This window comes from Lynx canadensis, chromosome B2, assembly GCF_007474595.2.
Source record: "Lynx canadensis isolate LIC74 chromosome B2, mLynCan4.pri.v2, whole genome shotgun sequence".
NCBI lineage: Eukaryota > Metazoa > Chordata > Mammalia > Carnivora > Felidae > Lynx > Lynx canadensis.
The window spans coordinates 147,529,343-147,552,895 of record NC_044307.1 but is presented as its reverse complement, the minus strand read 5'-3'; positions in this window follow the sequence as shown (position 1 = coordinate 147,552,895).

Sequence of the window (23,553 nt, the reverse complement as noted above, 5' to 3'; positions counted from 1 at the left end):
AGATACGATAGAATTAAAGAATCCAAGATCGCGAAGCCTTTATGAATAACTCAGAATCTTTTGGTCCCCAGCAAACATTTGCTTTACTTTCTGTGTGCCAGCATTGGGCTCTGACACTTGAAGGTTTAATGGTGCTGAGTGCTCTTAATTCAGGATCATCTTCAACCCCATGCACACGCACATGATCTTCTCAGCTGCTCTGTGTCACTTCAAGTCTGAAATCTCAGAAGTCATTCGCTTTCAATATGACGGAGTCTATACAATTTATTTTAACAAACATTTAATTGACATTTACCAAGGACATCCCAAATAATAACTCCTTTTTGTCCTCATAACAAACCTACTTGGTAAGAACCCTAAGTATGCTCCTTTTGCAAACGAAGGAACAAAACACAAGGTGGTTGAGTCACTTCTCCATGCTACACCCCACAGGAGAGGTGGCACTGGGATTCAGATGCAGGGTGTCTGGCCCTTGAGTGTATACTCTTAACCACCATGCTGTCTGTCATATTGGTCACTAAAGAGTAATAGAGGAATACAAGCGGTAGTATAGCTTTTTTCCCACATGCTCAGGAAGGGTCAAGACATTGGGAGGATGGCTGCCCAGTTTGGAAAATCTATTCTCAGTTATTTCTCTCATCCGCTTGTAAACAAAGGAAACTGTTCTCCATCACCACAGCATGGCAACGATGAGACGTAAGAAAGGACACTACCAAAACATCTGATTACATCTATATCCCCATGAAGAGAAAATAGGCATTCCTAGGGCTAAAATTAAGCAATGGGACAATTTGTAGCTCATCTTCGAGGAACAATCTCAAGAACACCTTGAGAGATATTGAATACTCTGAATAAATGTTTAATAGTGTTCCTGTGAATTCTGAATTTTCCCTAACAGGTCATAAAGGTCCTTGGACAAAAACGTGACCCTCTAGGTGCAGATCTCCCTGGAACACAGAATACAGGATCACTCCAGTCTGGACCACCCAGGAAAGGAAGAGGAATCCAGTCCAGAAGTCATGTGCTCTCACTCAGCTTGGCTAGGGCCTTTCACCGGTTCCATGCTATGAAGAATTCAAAAATTTACACCAGACTTAAACTGTATGTGATTTGTTACACAGCAGATCTTGTTATCATTACGTTGGTGCAAAAGGAAAAGCAGGCTTGATGAGTCCACTTAAAACAGAAACCCCAGGAACCTGGGTGGCTCAGTTGGTTGAGTGTCTGACTTCAGCTCAGGTCATAATCTTGCAATTCATGGGGTTGAACGCTGCATCGGGCTTGCCGCTGTCAGTGTAGAGTCTGCTTCAGATTGTCTGTACCACCCTCTCTCTACAATACATTGTTCTCTCAAACATACATTTTAAAAAGCATTAAAGGGGTGCCTGGGTCGCTCAGTTGGTTGAGCGTCCGACTTCAGCTCAGGTCATGATCTTGCAGCTCGTGAGTTTGAGCCCCGCGTTGGGCTCTGTGCTGACAGCTCAGAGCCTGGAGCCTGCTTCGGATTCTGTCTCCCTCTCTCTCTGCCCCTTCCCCACTCACGCTCTCTCTGTCTCTCTCTCTCAAAAATAAATAAACATTAAAAAAAATTTTAAACATTAAAATAATAAACAAGTAAATAAACAAACAAACAGAAACACATATTTCAGTGACAAAAAATAGTTCACTGGAATTTATTTTGAACTGAAAATCATAAAAACAAATTTGTTTTGTTTATACTTATCTTTATGTTAGGTTCTTATTTTTTTTTTTAATTTTTTTTTCAACGTTTATTTATTTTTGGGACAGAGAGAGACAGAGCATGAACGGGGGAGGGGCAGAGAGAGAGGGAGACACAGAATCGGAAACAGGCTCCAGCCTCTGAGCCATCAGCCCAGAGCCCGACGCGGGGCTCGAACTCACGGACCGCGAGATCGTGACCTGGCTGAAGTCGGACGCTTAACCGACTGCGCCACCCAGGCGCCCCTATGTTAGGTTCTTATTAAACAAACAACTCATCCAGTATTAATGGGGGAAGATGTCACAACATGACATCCTACATCTTATATTCAATTTTGTTGGTGCAGTCAAAAAGGTTCAATTTTTCAAAAAGAAAAAAATCAGAGCCCTCCCTAACACTTCAGGTATCTTCGTTATCTTTTAAAATACTTATCATGTCACCATTTTTGTCAACTTTCCACTCTTCACTTGTTAACCGGAATAGCCCTTTCAGATGCTCATTTTTCAAGGGCTGTGCCCAAGATTTGAACAGTTCTCCAACATTAATTTCATCACCTTCCTATAACTCTGTCTCTATTGCAAGACTCACCAATTGACTCTGCAAATATATTGCATACATTTGCATAGCAATGTCTGATGTAATAAAGACAATGATAAGAAAGGAATGGGGTTTTCATGAGGACTGGTCATTCCTCTGTTGATTTAGGGACTATTTTTATGTTATGATGACTTTTATTTTTTCTAAGTAGACTTGTAACTGAGAAGACCAAGTTAATAAGAACAGACAATAGAGATCTCCTGTTGTGACACTTTCCTATGGGATCCTTTTTATTGTCATCATGAAGACCTGTGATAGAGAAGCTCCAGGAAAGTCACAGTCTAAGTATCTGGATCACTTAAGCCTACCTCCAATAGCTCTCTAGCAACTTCCATTTCCATTAAGATAACCAAGAGCATATACTCAAAAGTACCCAAATACTGAGGCACCTGGGTGGCTCAGTCAATTGAGTGTCAGACTCTTGATTTCAGCTCAGGTCATGATCCCAGGGTCATGGGATTGATCCCCGGGTCAGGCTCTATAATGAGTGTATCTACTTGAGATTTTCCTTCTCTCTTTTTCTGTCCCTCTCCCCCACTCGTGCTCTCTCTCTAAAATTAAAAAAATAATAATAAAATGAAAAAGCACCCAAATATAGAACTATTAAAAGTTATATATAATATTCATCTTAAAATCTTTTTCTAGTTAGCCTGGAAAGAATTTGAAGGAAATTCTCACATACCAAAAATGATGACAAATCCTGAATAGAAATTGGTAAACAAAGAATAAGGCTGAAAGATGCAGCAATCTGCTAATCCCTGTACAGGGGAAACAGAAAAGCAAGTCTAGGATCTGTACAAGGCATTAAGTCAGATCAAGACCATGACATAATAAACACCAAAATACTTGGAACACAACACCCACAATAAGAAGACAGTCTGACTACTTCAATGTTTAGTCTTGAATGGAGGGGGGAAATTCCACCATAAGGATTTCAAATCACATTCTGGCCCTCACGGCATTAAGGCCAGCATCACACTACCTGTGCAGCTACTGTGACCCGTAGTGTTTCTCTCCACAGGCACAGTGCAACAACCTTAAACCTAGACCCCAAAGATTTCCTAAACACAAATTTCCCAGTAATATGTTTCACAGTTCAAAATCAGGTGATGCATACAATGATATAAGCCACTGTGAATAACACCAACAAAAGAACAGACCCCAAAAGCAAACCCACAAAGAAATGGAATCTAGAATTATCAAATATGAACACAAAATATACCTGTCTGGCACATTTGAAGAAATTAAAGAAGATATTGAATTCATGATGAAAAACTACTGAAAAATTATTACAATTTGATAAAGAACCAAATAAATCTTCTAAAACTGGAAATTGTATAAGATAATATAATACATTTTTAAAAATAGAGTTAGAATGCAAGAAATAATTAAAAATGAAGATTAGGCATCTTTGAAGAGAGAATAGGAAACTGGAAGATAAATTTGAAGAAATATCTCAGCATGAATCATAGAGACATAAAGAGGGAAAGAAGATATTAATAAGTAATATAGAAATATAGAAGATATTAATGAGTAATTAGAAATACTAGAGTCTACCATACATCTAATTGATGTTTCTGAAAGAGGAAATACAATGGGGAAGAAGAAATATTTGAAGAGATAATGGTTGAGAATTTTTCCAAATTATTGATAGATATAAATCTTCAGTTCAAGAAATTCCAAGTAAGAAAATAAATACTGAAGTACTAGAGAACAATAGCATATTAGTTAGTAGAGGTATGATTAGAATTAAGGCAGTCTAAGCTTCCTGTAATATTTAGGACTAAAGTAAATATATTATTTAACTTTAGACTTTGTTAAATTAAATATATTTACATTGTTTTAGGGAAATTATATAAGATAGAACATTCCACCTCCAACTGGTAGAGGGGAAAATTATGAGAGAAGAGGAAGAAAATTCTAGTCAATCCAAAAGTAAGCAATAAAGAAGAAAAAAATAGCAAGCAAAAGCAGAACAAATAGAAAGCACAAAAATAAGATGTTAAAAATAAATAAAATACACCAATAATTGTAATAAATGTAAATGGATTAAAATCATTTAAGAGACACAGATTGTCAGACTGGATCTTTTTTAGAAAATTACATAGTATGTTTACTATACTGGAATTAAAATTTTTAAAAAATAATATATACAGTATTCTGGAGACTCACTTAAGACAGAAAGACTAAAAAAAGTTGAAAATTAAAAGATATACATACAAAGTACTAGCCAAAAGGGTGTTGGCATTAATAATAGGAAAAATAGTCTTTAAAGCAATAAATATTAGCAGAGATAAATGGAGTCACTACACTGTAATCAAATGATCGATATCATTATTTCTTTCAGGAGAACAAAAAAATCCTAAACTTGTATGTGTTAAGATAACTTCAAAATGTTTTTGAATAGAAGCACTCCAAGTGAAGTTGACAAATCTACTAACATAGAGGAACGTTTTTGACATTCCTTTCTAAATAACTGACAGACAAAGCACTAAAAAATATGTCTGAAAAAATGGAGAATATTTGAACAATACAATTAACCATCCTGATGTGTTTCCTAAAACTACAAAATTCTTTTAAAGCAAACATACAACATTTATATAAATTGACCATATCTTATGCCATAAACCAAGTTCCAACACATGTCTAAAAATCATTAATACACAAACCCTGTTCTATAGCCCAATACAAATAAGTTAGAAATCAATACCAAAAATATGTTTTAGACCTACATGTATAAAGTTTTAAAAAATCTTGTTAAATAGCCTTAATTTAGAGAAATAAAACATGAGTAAGAATAAGAAATACTCCGAACTAAACCATCATTAATATATATTATATATCATTTTTTATTATAAACTTTTTAAATGTTTATTTATTTTTGAGAATGCATGAGTGGGGGAGGGGTAGAGAGAGAGGGAGACACAGAATCTGAAGAAGGTTCCAGGCTCTGAGCTGTCAGCACAGAGTTCTATGCAGGATTCAAATTCATAAACCATGAGATCACGACCTGAGCCAAAGTTTTATACTTAACTGACTGAGCTATCCAGGTGCCCCTTTATATCAAATTTCAAAACTTATGTGTTATACCTGTATACCATTTAAAGAAAAATTTATGGGCTTAAATGCTTATTTTAGGGAAAAAAGTCTTTTATTTTAAGTTTATTTTATTGGGGGGGCAGGGGAAGGGGCAGAGAAAGAGGTAGAGAGAATCCCAAGCAGGCTCTGGGCTGTTAGCACAGAGCCCCACTTGGGGTTCAATCTCATGAACCACGAGATCATGACCTGAGCTGAAATCAAGGGTAGGATGCTTAACTGACTAAGTCACCCAGGTTCTACTAGGGAAAAAAAAGTCTTAAAAGGCTGAAAGTTAATGAATTAAGTATACAACTTAAGTAATTCTATAAAGAACAACAAAATAAAACTTTTTTTTAGTGTAGAAGGGTAAGAGCTTCTACAACAATAAAGGTAAGACCAGAAATTAATGAATCAGAAAACAAAGATACACAAAAAGAGAATTAAGGAAACCAAAAGCTGTGTTTTCACAAAGGCTTAAGACGTGGACATTTGTCTTGCAAGATTGTTCAAAAAGAGAAGTTGTGTAAATAAGAAATATTCAGTGCTTAGGCAAACCCAAGCACAGACATCAAGATTCAGTGGCACTCGGTTAAAGTATTTTAAGATACGAAGGCTTGAACACAGGGAATTAGAAGCTTAAATGCTGCTAGAGATTCTGAAAGAGACTTTCCAGGCTGAACTTATGAATATGATTCCAATAAAAATTTAGAAATACCCCAAGGGGAAGCCACTCTTTCTAAAGCCACTACTGGGCCTACAAGTTCAGAACGCACTCCCACAGCTGTCATCAGAGGATCAGAAAGCTGATGTCACCACCACCGCCACACGGCCTCCTGTAACCCAGCAGCTTGGGCATAGACACTGGAACACTCTGCACCAAGGCACTCCAACAGCCAAAAGTGGGAAGGAAAATTGTCTGTTTCACTCACACCTTCCAAATTTCACACCACTGTGTCTAATTAGTGAAAACTAACTTGTTTCTCTAAATAGAAGGAGAAGGGTTGAGAGAGCCAATCTACACACAAATCCCTTAACTGGTGCATTCTTTAGCGTTTATTTCCATCGGGCTGTGGATTGCTTCTCACAAACGCTGACAATGCCTAAAATTAAAAGAGAGAACTTCCCCAACTTCCTAAGACTCAAGATAGAATAATTTGTTTAAACTTCATCTGTCCATCTGTCAAATAAAACTAGCGGCACAAGAATGATTTTCATTATCATCAGCTGGAACAATACTGAAAGTGCAAATGAAGAATACATATGAAGAATTATTAACATTTTTCAGGCAAGGGACATTTTTTTTTTAGAAAGGTGATAGAATTTTTATGAAACTCTTTTTAAGTCTACTGTGTGTGCCGATTTATCCATCTGAAGAGGTCAATAAAGTTGCTTGGGAGTTCATATAAATCCAAGAAAAGCAAAACAAACCTCTTCCCCAAAACTTCATTTGGTTCAAAGTCCTAGCCACAGAATGATACTTCAACATGAAAGGGAACACAGATTGCACATCATAATCAGCATGAGCTGTTCTGTCTCCTATCACACACCAGACACACGGCACTGAAATACAACACAGCATGACACGAATATTTGCAGCTGCCCTTTGTATTAGTTTTCTGTTGAAACCACAAATTTAGTGATGGGATAAAACATGCCCTTATCATCTTGTAGTTTCTGTGGATCAAGAATCCAGGCACAGCTTAGCTGGATTCTCTGCTCAGGATCTTACCTAGTTGTTGGCAGAATCTTTTTTTTCAATTTTTTTAAAAATTTTTATTTATTTTTGAGAGAGAGTGCAAGCAGGGGTTGGGCAGAGAGAGAGGGAGACACAGAATCTCAAGGAGGCTCCAGGCTCCAAGCTGCAATCACAGAGCCTGACGTGGGGCTTGAACTCAAGAACCATGAGATCATGACCTGACCCAAAGTCAGATGCTTAACCAACTGAGCCACCCAAGCACCCCTGGTAGACTCCATTTCACTGCAGCTGTAGAATCACATTAGCTTGCTTCTTCAAGGCCAGCAGGGGAGAGAGTCTCTGACTTCCTCAGTCTCTGACCTCCAGAATTTGTTTTAAAAAGTTTGACTGATTAGGTTCAACCCACAGAATAATGTCCCTTTCAATTACTTTAGAGATGACTGATTAGGGACCTTAAGTACATCTGCAAAATCCTTCACTTTTGCCAGATTGTATTGGTGAGAAGCTAAATAAATGTCCCTGACACACATAAGAGGAGGGAATTACACAAGGGTGCAGAGAATTCCACCCACCACACCCTTAGGTGAAAAAATAGCAAGAAAGCCTCCGCACACTATCCATGCTGGGTTTATGGCCAACATCGTATTGCCACGTTGAAATAAGTGTCAGTCTCTTGGGGAATATTGATTATTGTTGTTCTAGCTTCTGGCCTTTTTTAGTTATTCTTTTAAAACACATTTTCCTCCTGGGGCACCTGGGTGGCTCAGTTGGTTAAGCATCCGACTTCAGCTCAGGTCATGATATCGCTGTCGGTGGGTTCGATCCCCGCATCAGGCTCTGTGCTGACAGCTCAGAGCCTGGAGCCTGCTTCGGATTCTGTGTCTCCCTCTCTCTCTCTGCCCCTTTTCCACTCAGGCTCTATCTCTCTGTCTCTCAAGAATGAATAAGCATTCCAAAAAATTAAAAGAAAAAAAAAAAACATTTTCCTCCTGGCTACAGCATACTAACCACTGTGCTAAGTACTGGTGTACAAAATTAGCAACAATTCTTGTCCATGAGAACACATAACCAAAACCACTTTATCCTGTCAGCTGCACAACAAGTTGTTTTTTGTCACCCCATAAGTCAATTGCTTTGATGCATTACTTGATGTTTTTCTGAAAAAATAAAACAAAAACAAAACAAAATAACTTCCTCTAGCGTGACTAGAGGTGGCCACTAAACCTATTATATCATGACTATGAACGTCGATCCCAAGGCCAGTGCCCCAAACAAGATGATCAGGAAACCATTCTTAACCTTATTCTTTTTTTTAATGTTTTTTAAAGAGAGAGAGAGGGTACATGAGTGGGGGAGGGGCAGAGAGAGAGGAGGACAGAGGATCCAAAGCGCACTCTGCGCTGACAGCAGCAAGCCTGGTGCAGGGTTCAAATTCATGAACCACGAGATCATGACCTGAGCTGAAGTTGGGCTCTCAACCAACTGAGCCACCCAAGCACCCCTGATTCTTTTTTTATGAACATTTTTTTAATTTAAATTTTAGTTAACATACAGTGTACAATATGGGTTTCAGGAGTACAATTCAGGGATTCATCACTTACATACCAGACCCAGTACTCATAACAAGTGCCCACCTTAACACCCATCACCCATCCACCCCATCTCCACCCACCTCCCTCCATCAACACTCAGTTTGTTCTCTATAATTAAGAGTTTCTTGTCATTTGTTTCCCTCTCGTCTTTTCCATCCCTTCCCATATGTTCATACGTTTTGTTTCTTCATTTCCACATATAAGTGAAATCACATGATATTTGTCTTTCTCTGACTGACTTATTTCACTTAGCATAATACATCCTAGCTCCATCCACATCATTGCCAATAAGATTTCACTCTTTTTTGATGGCTGAGTAATATTCCATTATATGTATGTATATCACATCTTCTTTATCCATTCATCAGTCAATGGACATTTAGGCTCTTTCCTTAATTTGGCTTTTGTTGATAATGCTACTATAAACATTGGGGTACATGTACTCCTTCCAATCTGTGTTTTTGCATCCTTTGGGTAAATACCTAATAGTGCAATTGCTGGATCATAGGGTAGCTCTATTCTTAGTTTTTTGAAGAACCTCTGTATTGTTCTCCAGGGTGGCTGCACCAGTATACACTCCCATAAGCAGTGCAAGAGGGTTCCCCTGTCTCTGTAACCTTGCCAACATATGTTGTTTCTTGCGTTGTAAATTTTAGCCATTCTGACAGGTGTGAGGTGGTAACTCATTACGGTTATGATTTGTATTTCCCTGACAACGAGTGATGTCAAGCATCCTTTCATGTGTCTGTTGGCCATCTGGATGTCTTCTTTGGAAAAGGGTCTATTCGTGTCTTCTGCCCATTTCTTAACTGAGTTAGTTTTTTTTTTTTTTTGGGGGGGGTGTTGAGTTTGATAGGTTCTTTGTAGATTTTTGGATACCTACCCTTTATCAGATATGTAATTTCCAAATATATTCTCACATTCCATAGGCTACCTTTTAGTTTTGCCGATTGTTTCCTTCATTGCACAGAAGCTTTTTATCTTGATGAATTCCCAGTAGTTCATGTGTGTGCTTGTTTCCCTTGCCTTCCTCAATGTTTCCAGTAAGAAGTTGTTCCAGCCAAGATCAAAGAGGTTGCTGTCCGTGTTCTACTCTAGGATTTTGATAGTTTCCTGTCTTACATTTAGGTCTTTCACCTATTTTGAATTTATTTTTGTGTACAGTGTAAGAAAGTGGTCCAGCTTCATTCTTCTGCGTGTTGTCATCCAGGTTTCCCAACACCATTTGTTGAAGAGACTGTCTTTTTTCCATTGGGTAGTCTTTCCTGACTTGTGGAAGATGAGTTGACTGTATAGTTGTGGGTCCATTTCTGGGTTTTCTTTTCTGTTTTTGTGCCAGTACCATACTGTCTTGATGACTACAGCTTTGTAATATAGCTTGGAGTGAAAATTGTGATGCTTCCAGTTTTGTTTTTCTTTTTCAGGATTGCTTTGGCAACTCAGGATCTTGTGTGGTTCCGTACAAATTTTAGGATTGTTTGTTCTATCTCTGCAAAGAATTCTGGTGGTATTTTGATGGGGATTGCATTAAACGTGTAGATTGCTTTGGGTAGTGTAGACATTTTAACAATGTTTGTTTTTCCAATCCATGAGCATGGAATGTCTTTCCATTTCTTAGTATCCTCTTCAATATCTTTCATGGTTTTCAGAGTACAGATATTTTACCTCTTTAGTTAGGTTTATTCCTTGGTATCTTAACCTGATTCTTATATGATCGGTAAGAACAATGATCTCTTTCAAACCAACGATGCAAACAAAGATTCATAGCCTTTCTCTTCTAAAATTCATCAAGGATAAGAGAAAACTGCTTCAACAGAAAACTGCTTGTGAGCACATCAGGAAAAATTGTGAGTTTTATTACCCAGTGTTAAACCAAAACTACTGTGCAAGGCTGATAAACCAGCACTCTGGATTGGTAACCCATATCGAGGCATCCACTGAGCACTTAAGGCATTCCCGAAGTTAACCATCTGGGGTTCAGAAGCTCAGTTGGATGGCCACTTGCCCAGTAATTCTCAATCAACGTAACCGAATTTGAATCTCAAGTCACCATACATATCTCATGAAGCAGTACGTGTGATCTCTGCATCCAAAACCAGCTCAGTGGTCCCAGAGTCTGGCTCTCCCATGAGACAACATGGGGAGGTTATGGGGCACGGAATGTGATCGAAATGTTTTCCAAAAATAACCTCAATCATTTGGTGCTGCTCAACTTTGCATGCATTATGAGTAAATAAAGTAAATTGCTTGATAATAATTATTGCTTCAAAAGAAAGTGGTGTGTTTATATTTTACCTAAGTGTTCCATTACCATAGGGAGGTGGAAAAGGATCAGAGCTATCAGCTGCCAGGTGGGATGAATGGTTCAAAGCTGCGTCACATTTTATGCCCAGCCTTCTGACTTTATATTTAACAAATAACCTATAAATAAGAAATTCTAAAATATGTTATACCTAAAATAATACAAGAAAATCATATATAGAGATATATGATGAGAGGAGAAGAAAGCTAGAGGAGAAGAAAGTTAGAAAACAGAGAAAGTTTAAATATTTAAATACCTAAATTTGTTGTTCTTTGGATAAAAAATGTTCCTTCATTTTCTCAGGCCGACACCAACAATCATGGACCCTAGGAATATATTCCGAACACTTATGTTAACTGATCAGTTGTAGCAGCCATAGGGAAGACATCAATTAAAAAAAGAAAGAAAGAAAAGAACTCTTACTCATCTACTTGGTATTATGCCCCCAGACTATCAATGATAAACTCATTCAAAGACATCTACCATTATAAGTTTTCTTCATTCCCTGCATTTGAAGACCACTTCCATTTTGGATGGCATTAACATAACTCCATTCACCAATGAGCAGAGTGTTCGGTTAGCTCAACATCACATTCCCATTCCATTCAACAACACAATCACACTTCAATATCACGCACGGTTGACTGTAACAACAGTTGTACTCTTACCGCCAGGTTCAATTTGGGGAGGAAATAGAAAACTTGGAGACTAAGTTCCTCTGTAGATCTCAACTTCCTCTCCTCTACTCCTTTCCCCACTTCCTCTCCACCATGGACCCTCCTGCTCCTCCCCAGTAGTGCTCAATCAAACATACGCATATACTGGCACATGCACACATACACACACACACACACACACACACACATACACACAAACACACACGCACACACACATACCTTTCCAGTTTCCAGTAGGACTCAGTGACTGGCTCAGTGTGCTTGCCATGAGCACCTGTAAGTTCCAGTAACTAGAGATTTAGCTGAGTCAGTGACAACATGAGATTTTGTGAGGCTACAGATACAATATTAATTATTTACCAAAAAAATGAGTTGCACCTGCATTCAAATGTAACCATATCAAATAAAATTTATAACATGCAGATGATTTCAACTCCTTTATCACATGTTTGTTTCTTAAAACAATTATGTTACAGGAGGCTCCCTCAGGTAATAAATCCTTATGTTTAACTTAAGTTCCATTTTCCATCCTAATCAGGCTCCTCAGTAATAAAACCAAAACTCATCTGACATGTTTGTAGAGCACTTTATCCAAAGAGTCCCAAAGGTTTTACAGATTTCATTCTATCAGAAGGAAGGGAGTAAATTATTCACTTTACAGAGAGCTGTGAATAACGTTTCCTAGCTACTTCCGTCAACTATCTCTAACAGTAAAAAACTACATCAGGTTCCTCCAGCCAACAACCAACATGGTACAGGCCAACATCAACTGTAAGCTTTCAAGGACCCAGAGAGGCTAAACCTACTCCCCCATGCCATGCCTCCATCTGCCTTTTCTGCCTCCATTCACAAACCATCTTTCTCCCCTCCACTCTGATTTTTATTTACCAGGTCAAAATGTACACACAGAAAAATAAGAATCGATGCACTAAATGGTCCCCTGTTACTCTGAAATGTTAATGTCATTTCCAAGAACGAGGGAACAGTTCCGTTCCATCTTAAAAGCCTCCTCTTGTCATTCACCCCCAAATTAATACCTGCATACTACCACAGGGCACAAATGGAAGCAAAATTGAAAGAAAGAGCAGGATTGGTCAAAGTAAATTAGCATCTGAAGGCAGATAATATCTACGTTTATAAATTGTAGCAGCCATTAGAAAATCACCAATGAGATGCAAAGAAGACAAAAAGAACCATAGGAGATCTTCAGCAAGGACCCAGAGAGGTAGCCTATAAACACTTTTGTGTAGTGAGCAGGGCTTCTTCTCACAGAAGCAACCAGAATTATCCCATTTTTGCTCAAGATAAATAAAAGTGGAGGAAGTGCATAACTTGACCGTCTTATTTGCTGGAAGATTCAACAATCATCTCTAGACTCATACAATCAACCAACATTAGAAGCGTCGTGCTACGCATGATAAGGGTCCGAACATGTACAGTCCCTGTCTAGAAGGGGATCCATTGTACCTAACTTTACGCTTCGTACCATTTTCTTAGACTAGTAGAGGGCAGTGGCCTGAAAGAGTTAAACATGAATTTTTTAATTTATTACTAGGAATACATACACACCAAATATTCTTTTTAATGTTAGCATTACTTACACCATAGTAATAAATATATGCAGAGCTGCAAATAAACATCCTTACAGATTAAGAATCAATGCACTAAACGTTTCAGCTTCACTGTAGTATCTAATCAATTCAAGAACCTCTTATTGCTGTGTATATTCCAAATCAATAAAAAATACACCTTAAAAATACCTATAAAATAGAATGCTATAGAACAGATACTATGGGACTACAAGAAGCAATTATGCTGCACAATTATACAGCATAATACCAACAACAAGTAGTTATCTTAACTGCCCATGAAAAATGATGGGATGTTTGATGCTAACTTGTTTTCCATTACATCTTTCTCAAAATCCAATATCAAGAAGTGTATTTATAGTCCATTATTCACATATTCTGTCACTGTCGCCAAAATTGAGATTTCCAGTGCTGGATAAAACTAACGAAATGATTCAAAAATTGTACTCAAAGCATGAGTTTCTCTTGGTCCCAAGTAGGACCCTGCTTGAGGCTGCAGAAAGAAATATACCCATACTCAAAGAAGTGGTCTACACTCCTAGGCTCACATCATTGTACCCTTTCCTGGGACCCTATGACCTTCTTTTGCCCTGCTTTATTTTAGCACAGAGGGCAGGAAAGCATTCTTTCACTACCACTATATATACTATTGACCCTGTGCTTTCTGTAGTTTCCAGAATTTCTATAGATAGAGATTCCCAGTGTAGCCTGACCTCCCCTTAACATTGGGCACAGCACCCATCCCTGAACAACAGCCTATATGGTCAAAGACAGGAACAGAAAAAGAGAAAAAAAGAAAGGAAAGAAAAATAGAGACAGCTAAGACCAGATATCTATTCAATGAGCAGGTATTAGGTGTCATGAGCATTAAAGGCAATAGAGTATCTGACTGAGAAAATATCCTGGCTACTCTAAAAAGGAGAACATTCCAGAACTGAACAGCAACTAGCTGCTCTAAAAACCAAGAAAAAATCAGGCCAGGGGAATCTAAGGAATGGCAGCCTTATTAGGCATAATGAGGTAGCAAAGTGATATCCACCCAGTGGAGGGCTCTGAACTCAAGACTGCTGAAAACAGCGGAGAATAATCTAAGAAGGAAATAGCCATTCCAGAATTGCCATAGTAAAGGTGAGAGAGATTTTTTTAAGGCTTTTTTGATACGCATTCTCCCTTTTTTTTTTGTTTGGGTTTTGTTTTATGTGTTTCATTTTTGCTCTATAAAATATTACACTATATTTGAAACTAAATTAGATGTTTTATGTCTTACCATGATTAAATAACAATTTCATGTGAACACAGCCATAGTATTTCACCGGTTTTTGTTTAAGTTTTGTTTTCACACCACGCCTAAAGCGTGACTCCTATAGTACTGCCTAGAAAAGCAATTCCAAGGAGCAGGGTAAGGAGAGTCTGCAGGTGAAACTTACAAGTCTTTTGCGGTTCAGGGCCCCAAACTGTACACCTGAAGGAGTTTTATGGAGGTGGTGGCAATTACTCAGAACTTGCCCCCAGATCTTCAATGATTCAATAATTTGCGTGCACATATTCTATTCTGCCCCATCCTTACCCCAGCAGAGCCTAACCGTGACGTAGGCATCGCCCTCAGATATGCACGCAGCTCTGCTAAGCACTGATTTGACAGGACGAGCCCTGGGGGTAATGCTGTAGTTACCACAGATGTCTGTATGTGCTCCCCCTACACAGAAGAGCTATGGGCTCACCCTGCTCGGGGACACACGTGGTCACACCTGACTTCAGGGGGGTGGAGACAGTGATCCTCCTGGAGCCCAAAGCAGAGGGAACAGTCTTTGCAAGCAGCCCCAAGGGTCACCTCCAAGACAGAGAGACTCTGACCTGGTCCTGAAATCTGTGCGAAGCTAAGCGCCCCTTCCTAGGTGAGATGTGGGTATCCAGGAATGGCCACCAAGAATGTAATCCTGATGCTGGCCTGGGTGCAGCAGGAGTTAGATCGGAGCTTTTCAACAGTCACCTGGAGTCCATTAAAGATCAGCAATCACCCAGCCCCCAGTGAGGTCCACCGACTGAATCGTAGATTGTAGTTTCTGGGGGAACTGAGCCAATGGCCTCCTAAGATACTTTCCCATTCAACCTCCCCCACGTCCTCCATTCTAACACTGCCTGTTATTTGGACTTAAAAATGACCTTCTGGCTAAAATTTGCTTATAGATCTAACCCCTAGGGCTGAGTCCCTTAGACAAATATTACATCACTGCCTCCTGAATATTTATAGTTGTACCGCAGCTGAGGCTCCCCAGTGCCTGTGACTTCTCATGCATGGTAGCAATTCACATGGCAAACATCTTTAAGGAAATCATCCAAATGAGACATCTTCCTCATTAGGATCTATCATTTACCGAGAAAAAAAAGAAGCATGTAAAGCATCGTTATTTTTTTTCTCCTGAAGGTGGCTAGAATTTCAATCTTCTAGTAAACATGGACCCATTAGGTTGCTTCGTAGATGAATGTTTTGTCTTCATCATTCTTGCTACAGCAAATTCTCCTCTTCATTCCTCTTCTCCTGAGGATCCCTCGAGAAAGTAGTTTGGGGAACTCCATCCTTATTAGATGCACATCAGGCAGATCCTCTTTGCTCAGCTTCAGCTTTTCTTTCAGGATATCAAGGACAGGATATTATTTGTAAGCAGCCAAGGTAATTACCATCCAACAGGGTCCAATTGTTTTCAATTAAAAGCTTTACTGCCGTCTTTAGTTTTTAATACCACTGTGGCCATCTGCTTTCACTGAAGATCTACCAGCCAGAAGCCCAGGCCACATCTCATTGCCATTAACTCCCAAGAACCATTTTCCTCCAAAATGAAAAAAACTCAGTAGTCCAGGGAAAATATGGGACTAGCCCAATGCATCTTTGGTGACCTCAGGAAAGCTGTAGTATAGAACTCTGAATGGTCACTTCTCAGAAACACCAGCCCTTCCTAATTCTGCCTGAAGTGCCAGGTACTCGTCCTCATTCTCAGCCTCCCTTCAACTGGGGATGCTCAGCTTTAACTTCCCCACTTCTTATTCTCCATCGAGTTCAAGTGTGTATAGCTCCAGGATAAGAAGTCTTCAAACTGCAATTTCATCAGAGGTATTGTGTTGGTAGAGATGCTTTCCATTTTTGATATTCGTCATCAGTCCAACTCTTCATAGCTCACTATACCCTAAAATTCTGGGTGGAAGTAAATTGGAAATGGCCACCAGCTTACCTAAATGGACACTATGATAGAAGGTATTTTAGCTGTTTTCATAACTTAGAGCCTGGGATCCATTTCTAGAGTCATAAAGTTATTAGAAATTAATGGAGGTGTTTTACGGACTTATGAAGAGTGACAGCCCAAGGTCTAGTTTCCATCTGAAACCTAGCCCACTCCTGGTAGTTTACACTGCAAAATGGCTCCATAAAAACCATTCGCACAGTTTAATTCCCCTTGCCTCCTCTACAACAGGAGTTCTTCTGCAGCAACAGGTGGTCCTGGCCACAGCCCTGGCCAATAAGATGGACATGCAAGTCCCAGCAAGGAATCTCTTCCCAAAGAAGGCAAAGTTTGACAAAGAGACATCACTGGACCCTTCTGGTCCCTTTCCTCTTGTCTTTCTTCTGCATGTTTCTTGGACTCGGAGTCTGAAAGAGTAGCCACCATCTTGTCACCATGGATCACTAAGCATGAGGACAAAGGCACAAATGCTAAAGATGATCTAGAAGTTCAGAAGGAAACTGAGTCTCGAATGGCACAGGGCCAGCCTTAGACTGCTGGCGCTCAGATTTCTGAAACGTGAGGCATACAAGTCACAAGCTGTTTCAGACCCACCAATAAGATTTGCTATTATTTGGGGGAAAAAGCGTTCCTAACTAATAGAGTCATCACACCAAGGAAACAGTCACGAAGTGAACAGAGGAAACCAGAATTACCTTCCCTCCTGGGTCCAGACCAAGAAAGTGTTTCCATTTTGAAGCAGCAAATCTAATCTCTTCATTCTCAAAATTACAAGGGGGGGGGGGGAAGTCTTGAAGGAATTAGTGATGAAAGAACGTTGAACGCCAAATCGGAAATCCATGTGTAATAGTTATCACTATCTTCCAAATATTTCTGGCTTTGCACCTTCCGGGAATATGATAAGATTATGCTTCTGTGCCCATTTTGACATGAGGCAAAACCATATGATTTTCTTTGGCCAACGAAATGAGAACCCAAACGAAGGGTCATTCCCCAGCTGAAGCTTCAAGACCATTGTGTCAGGTACCCTTTCTCTAATTGAGGTGACGGGAAGCACAGCTCAAAATGGAGCATCTTGTGAAACTGGGTCCCCAAAGGTCTACCGTGAGCAGTGGCTCCTGCTGACCCACACTGGGCGTGCAGTCTGAGTGAGGAATGAGTTGTTTGTTACGGCAACATACCCTATCCCAGGGATGGACTGCCATCCATGGTAATAGACAAGCTCTAGATAATGTAGGAATATCAAGTTGGAGAAAAGGGCCTATGAAAAGACTTGAATTCTTGCTAAAGAATTTTTAAGCAGACACACCAAGGAATGTCTTGAGAAATGAGGGACAAGAGCAGTAGTTCCCAAATTCTGCTGCATGGTACATTCTCTCAGGGAACTTGTAATAATCCTGACGCCCAGGTCAACACCTTTGTACAAATTAAATCAGAATGGCTGAGGGTGGGCACCAAGCATCAGAATGTTATAAAGATGTCCAAGTAATTCCATATGAGCAAGAAAGTTGGGGAACTTTCAATCAAAATCTGTTTTCTTAATTGAAAAAATAACACTGTTTGATGATCGTAAAAGTCTTTATTTCAGGGAATTTAAAGAGTAATGGCTGTCACTGAGAAGGAAGCTATCAAGCCAAAGATCTTTCTGGAAAGGCAAATCACAGTCGATCCACGTGGTCCAGATAGAAAGGGAGAGGACCCCTCCCCACATATTCCTGCAATGCCAGCTTAGTACATCTTTAAAGGGACCCCACTGTGAGGCTCCCATTACCTGATTTCATCTCAAAGAGTCAACTTTTCAACAAAATACGACAGCATCTTTCTCGAGGATTCACATTATTGCCTGTGAGCATTGGGATCACTTTTATAAGTGAGCTTCCCACACTTGCACACCCCATTGATCTCCCCGGGTGCTTTATCATCTGGGTTATCATCTGAGAGTCCTGGTAGTTTCCCCACAGTGTCGGGTCTCAGTCTGGGCCTTAGAAAGGGGCAGAGTAGGCTACACCCCACAGTCAACCGTTGGTCTTGAATACAAAAAGCTGCCCCGATCTGCAATTTGCCTCTGCCCTCATGCAGAAATGACACGGGAAATCTCGCTGTATTGAATTGTCTTCATAGAAAAAAAAAAAAACAAGTAAGAAAGTAGATATTTTTAAATTCTTCATGCATAATTTGCCCCCCAAATACCCCCAAGCTATTTTTATAAGGCTCATGACAAACCTGAGTAGGGACAGCTCAACCTGGAAAGGTCAGGGCAACTCGAGAAAAACAAGCCCCTGGAACCCCTCCGGTGCCTGTTTCTGATGAGTCTAAATACACACCCCTAAGCATGCCAGTCCTCTGTCCCCCTCCATCTGCCTTCCCACCCCCATGGCCAGCACGCTCTCCTGTGAGGCCTTTGGAGATATTCAGGACGCTGTGCACGTAGCATAGCAATCAGATGCTCTCTCCTCAGATGGCTTGGCTAATGGCCACTTCCTGTGGTTGTCAAATGAAAAAAGAAAAACTAGCATATCCCCAGTGACTTATTGTATCACTTCCCGTATCTGACTATCTGGCAGCCGGTATAATTTAACATCGCCCGTAAATTAAGAGGCTCTTGCAAGGGTGCCACAGCTGAGCCCTCCACCCTGTTTTGCTGATTATAAAGAAACCTTGCCAGGACTTCCATTATGAATAGTCATTTCCTAAAATGTAACTCCAACAACACTGACATCTAATCATATATTAAATGAATGAATAGAGGTTATATATCCACCCTGTATACCTCTGAGCTCATTCTGAAGATTAAAATGACTTCCTCTGATGTTTTCCCAGCGCGCGCTGTGCCCATGATGTCAGCTCTCGCCATGACCCCCTGCGAGGCCTCCAGCCTCTGGGATATCCCCCCACACTGTTTCTTATCTCTTGGCTTTGCCGGGTTCCTCCTTCCTCACTGCCTAGCCTGTGAGAAGTCAAAGTGAGCTCAAATTCTTGCATGTCGCCCAGCTCCTCTGGTGCCCCGTGGTTCTGAGGATGGGCAGCCCCATGAACAGCTCTTTTGCCTCCCCCCAGGGCAGGTGCACTGGTGGAGTGGGCTACAAAGCTTTGTGCTGTGTGTTCATCATCACGTTGGTCTTAGCAAAGATTCCCTTCGTAGCACTGCTGATACTTGGGGGCAAAGACTCTCTTGATGCCCTAATTGGTTGCATGTTTGCTTCCATCTCATATTGTTTGTTTGTTTCGTTTCTTCAGTGTAGAATCGTGAACAGGCGCCAGATTTGGAGCCAAATGGCCCAGTTTTCATGCCAACTTTGCTCCATGCATTGTGACCCCAGCAGCCCTTGTGGGAAGTGATACAACCTCTCTGACCATCATTTTCCCCATCTGTAAAATGGGAACGGTACCAAAACTATACTCACAGGACAATTGTGAGGATCAGTGACATAACATACATGAAAATACCTTACAAAATGAAAACATACTAGCTATCGTGAGTACTAGAAATAGTGAGGACGGACTAACCAACCCAGTTCTAACCATGGCTTCGCTGCTCTTAAATAAGCCCCGTGTTCTTAAAGAAGATACTTAATACCTGAGCATCTTTGCCCAACTCATGGCACATTGTCATCTCATCAGATGAGGTGATACAAAATACACACAACGATATTGGCAAAAAGTAAGAGCTCAGTAAATGACAAATGCTTTTATTGTTATCATTATTATTTGAGTAGGACAAGCAGCTAAAAGACTTGTCCAAGAAAAAATAAATGAGAAGCAACTTTTTGCATTTTAGGAGTCTCAAAAAGAAAAGATCAGAGAAGCAGGCTTTTCACGTTTGTAGAATGACTTTGACGCAGAAATAAAGACTGATGATAGCTCTGGAATATTGTCTAACGGATTTGGGAACTCTGAAAAAAAATTTGAGAACAGCTGACACACTACAGCTTTAAATATAATCAGTCGCTGAAATTGCTCTGCAATTTGTTTCAGTGTTTTTCTGCGGATTGCTTTTTTTAACCATACATGTGTCCTAAATATATAATTATATGGCAGAGTATAATAGCTCATTTAGAGTTATTGAGGTCTATTATATAATCCAATAGGACCGTGGGGCGGGGTTTGGAGAGGAGCAGTGGTGATTAACTTGAATGAGTATCAAATATGAGCACGCTAGATGTTAATAGATGGTCTTAGTACCGATTTTCTTCTTGCCTTTGCCAGTCTCCCCAAGACAGATCGCTTTTGTGTCCCAAACTGTATTGTTTTGAATTGATGTTATATATTCGTTTGAAAGATCAAAGAAGCCTCTGTGTAAAATTTCTTAAGTGCAGAATATAAGCATGTGCTTCTATGAGTGTGGGTCCATGCGTGTGCATGGCTGTCTGGAGTGCATGTGCTCCAAAATGCTCAGATGTGTGTCCTGAACACAGCACTCAGTTTTTCAAGGAAAAAATAAACAATCCAAATTCCCCTCTCCCCAGACACCTTCCTTTTTCACCAATCCATGAAATGTGCACATGCTAGGCCAGATAGAAAAACATCCTTTTCTACCACCCTGACTTGGGTTTTAAATAGAATTGTCTAGAGCCATGATCTTCTAGTAGAGTTAATCACCTTGTCAATATATCCCTGTTGATTAACTGATGGATTCAATGCAGGCTTTTTGTCAATTTCCATTTCTATTGGATAGTTTCTATCCCTTCAAGACAAATTAGTCAGGGCATTAGAGACCATCTACTCAAAATCCACTGCTTAATTTGTTTTTAATCCCAAGAAAAACCAAGACTAATAAAGGCTCCCGCTTGCCTTACACAACTGGCTCCTAAGGTCCCAAGTCAGAAATGCCCCAGGCCATCACTCCCTGAGTGCGTGATGCTCTCAGGGTTCAGTCATTGGCAAGGAGTCCAGTCGGCTTATCTAAGCCAATGCAAACTGACCTGGTCAGTCTTTAATTTCTTGTACTTAAAGTTTGTGAAAAATCACATTTCATCCAAATACATTCATCTACCTAAGGGACAGCCCCACTTGCTTCAACAGGAAACTGTCACCCGCAGAGGCCAGTAGGGCACAAATATGACTGCTTACGCATGATCCAAAATGTGGCCTCAGCTCTTCCAGAATGTCTGTATTTGCTGCCACTGAGAGAACATTCTCATCAGACCAGGTTCTCACCTCCCATAGATTCAAATCTCTCCAGGACATCTTAATAAATTGTCTGTCTTCTCTCTGAAATTTACAGGAAACCTCTGTGACTCCCAGATATCTGTGACCAACCAAGGGCTAGAGCAACCACCACACAGTTTCATGTTGGAGTTTGTACTCTAAGTACTTTCAACCAAAAACGAAGTTCTGGGATCAAATTTTCAAGATCTCTTATTCTCCAGGGTACAATCCAGGGCCAGCCCTGGATTGGCCAGGCCAATACTCCTGACCACTTAGCACCCACTGTCTCCCTGAACACTGGGCAAATGCTGAATGGTCCACTTCCTCGGGGCTCTCAGCTTTTTTCTTGTCATTGGAAAGGAGCCATTCCGTTACCAAGAGGGAGCGTGGGTCTAAGCTGGTGAAGGTGGCCAAGAACAATGAGGGACAGAGGCCATTGTGTGGGGGCCATATGTATGGGCGAGAATGTTTGTTTCTACTACAGATGAGACATCAGTGAAGTAGGAGAGACAGGGGCTATCTCAAATCAGTGGTAGGGGGTCTCGGGATACAAAGGGATTGAGATGACTTACATGATGATAGCCCAGCAAAGGGAGCGAGCTCAAAGGAGTGAGGGCAGATGGAAGGAAAATGTCCTGGTGAGAGAGACTATTGAGCCTTCAAAGGCTTTTCATGATGCCCTCAAAATATCCCAATGTTGATCCAAATCCAACTGGCACTCAGCTGTCACCCTACCCCATGGTGGCATTCTGACAAAACCCCCATCCTCTCCTCCAACCATTCCTTGCTTTAGTCTTGCACTCAGTGTCCCTCACTTCTCTCCAAAACAAGCCCTCTGCTCCAGCCAGAACTGGTTGCTTCTTTCTGACAGATGAACCCAGCTCATGCTCCCATGAGTCTGCAGGGTTTGGCACGACAGCTGCAGCAGCCTTTTGTAATTCGTCTTTGAGACCCATCCAGACTGGCTTTTCACCCAAGAGGGATGAACCATAAGAGATGGGTGACCAAACAGTACTGAGTGCTGCCACCCCAACACTTACACCCCCCCCAAATAAGCCTCCTTGCCTTTGTTCTTGCTGTTTTAACTGCCAGGAACACCCTCCCTTCTTTTCTCCACTAAACAAAATCTTACCACCTTCCAAGTTCCAACTAAGATCCCACCTCCTCCATGAAGCCTTCCCTGCTCAGCCCAACCAGATGGGATTGCTCATTCCCATGAATCCCTGCAGGCCCTACTGATCAGGAAAAGGGAACCGTCAGCTTAGCCAGTAATGCCAGAGCCCCTACTGAGAGTTGGGTGCTCTTCTAAGTGCTTTGCAGTAGAACGAATTTAATCCTCATTGTCAGTACTGTTAGTCCCCTCCATTCACAGTTGAGGAAACTGAGGCACAAACAGGATAGTTATCACACCCAAGGTCACTACTAATAAGTAGCCAAGCTGGGATCAGACCCCAGCACACTGGCCCTTGAGTGGGCGTTCTGTATCCCCACCTGGCACTGCCTTCCGGGATTGCTCTCTTGTTCCTTTTTCAGTGGACACCCAGCCAGCACAGCTTTGCGTCGGCTCTTGGTTGCTCTATGTGCCCACGACATCACTCGCACAGACTGCCAGTCCCATGAGGGCAGCGACCATGACTCAGACTTCACAGAATGGACAATCAGTGCTCTCCTGCCTCGGGAGAACCCTGCTTAAGCTGTCTCTGTTTTGCTTTAACTCCACAGCACAACCGATATTTCTGTTTATGGTTTCCTCAAACACGTCACTCTTGAGGCCAGGGGTAAGCAGTGAAATGGCTCAGGGTCATGGAATCTGTGTCTCTGTAGCACGGAGACAGTGCATGCCACTAGTGGGCCGTGGGTTTCAACCCTTTTCCCATATATTCTCTTCCTGGCCGACAGGCTTTCCACCCCGAGCAGA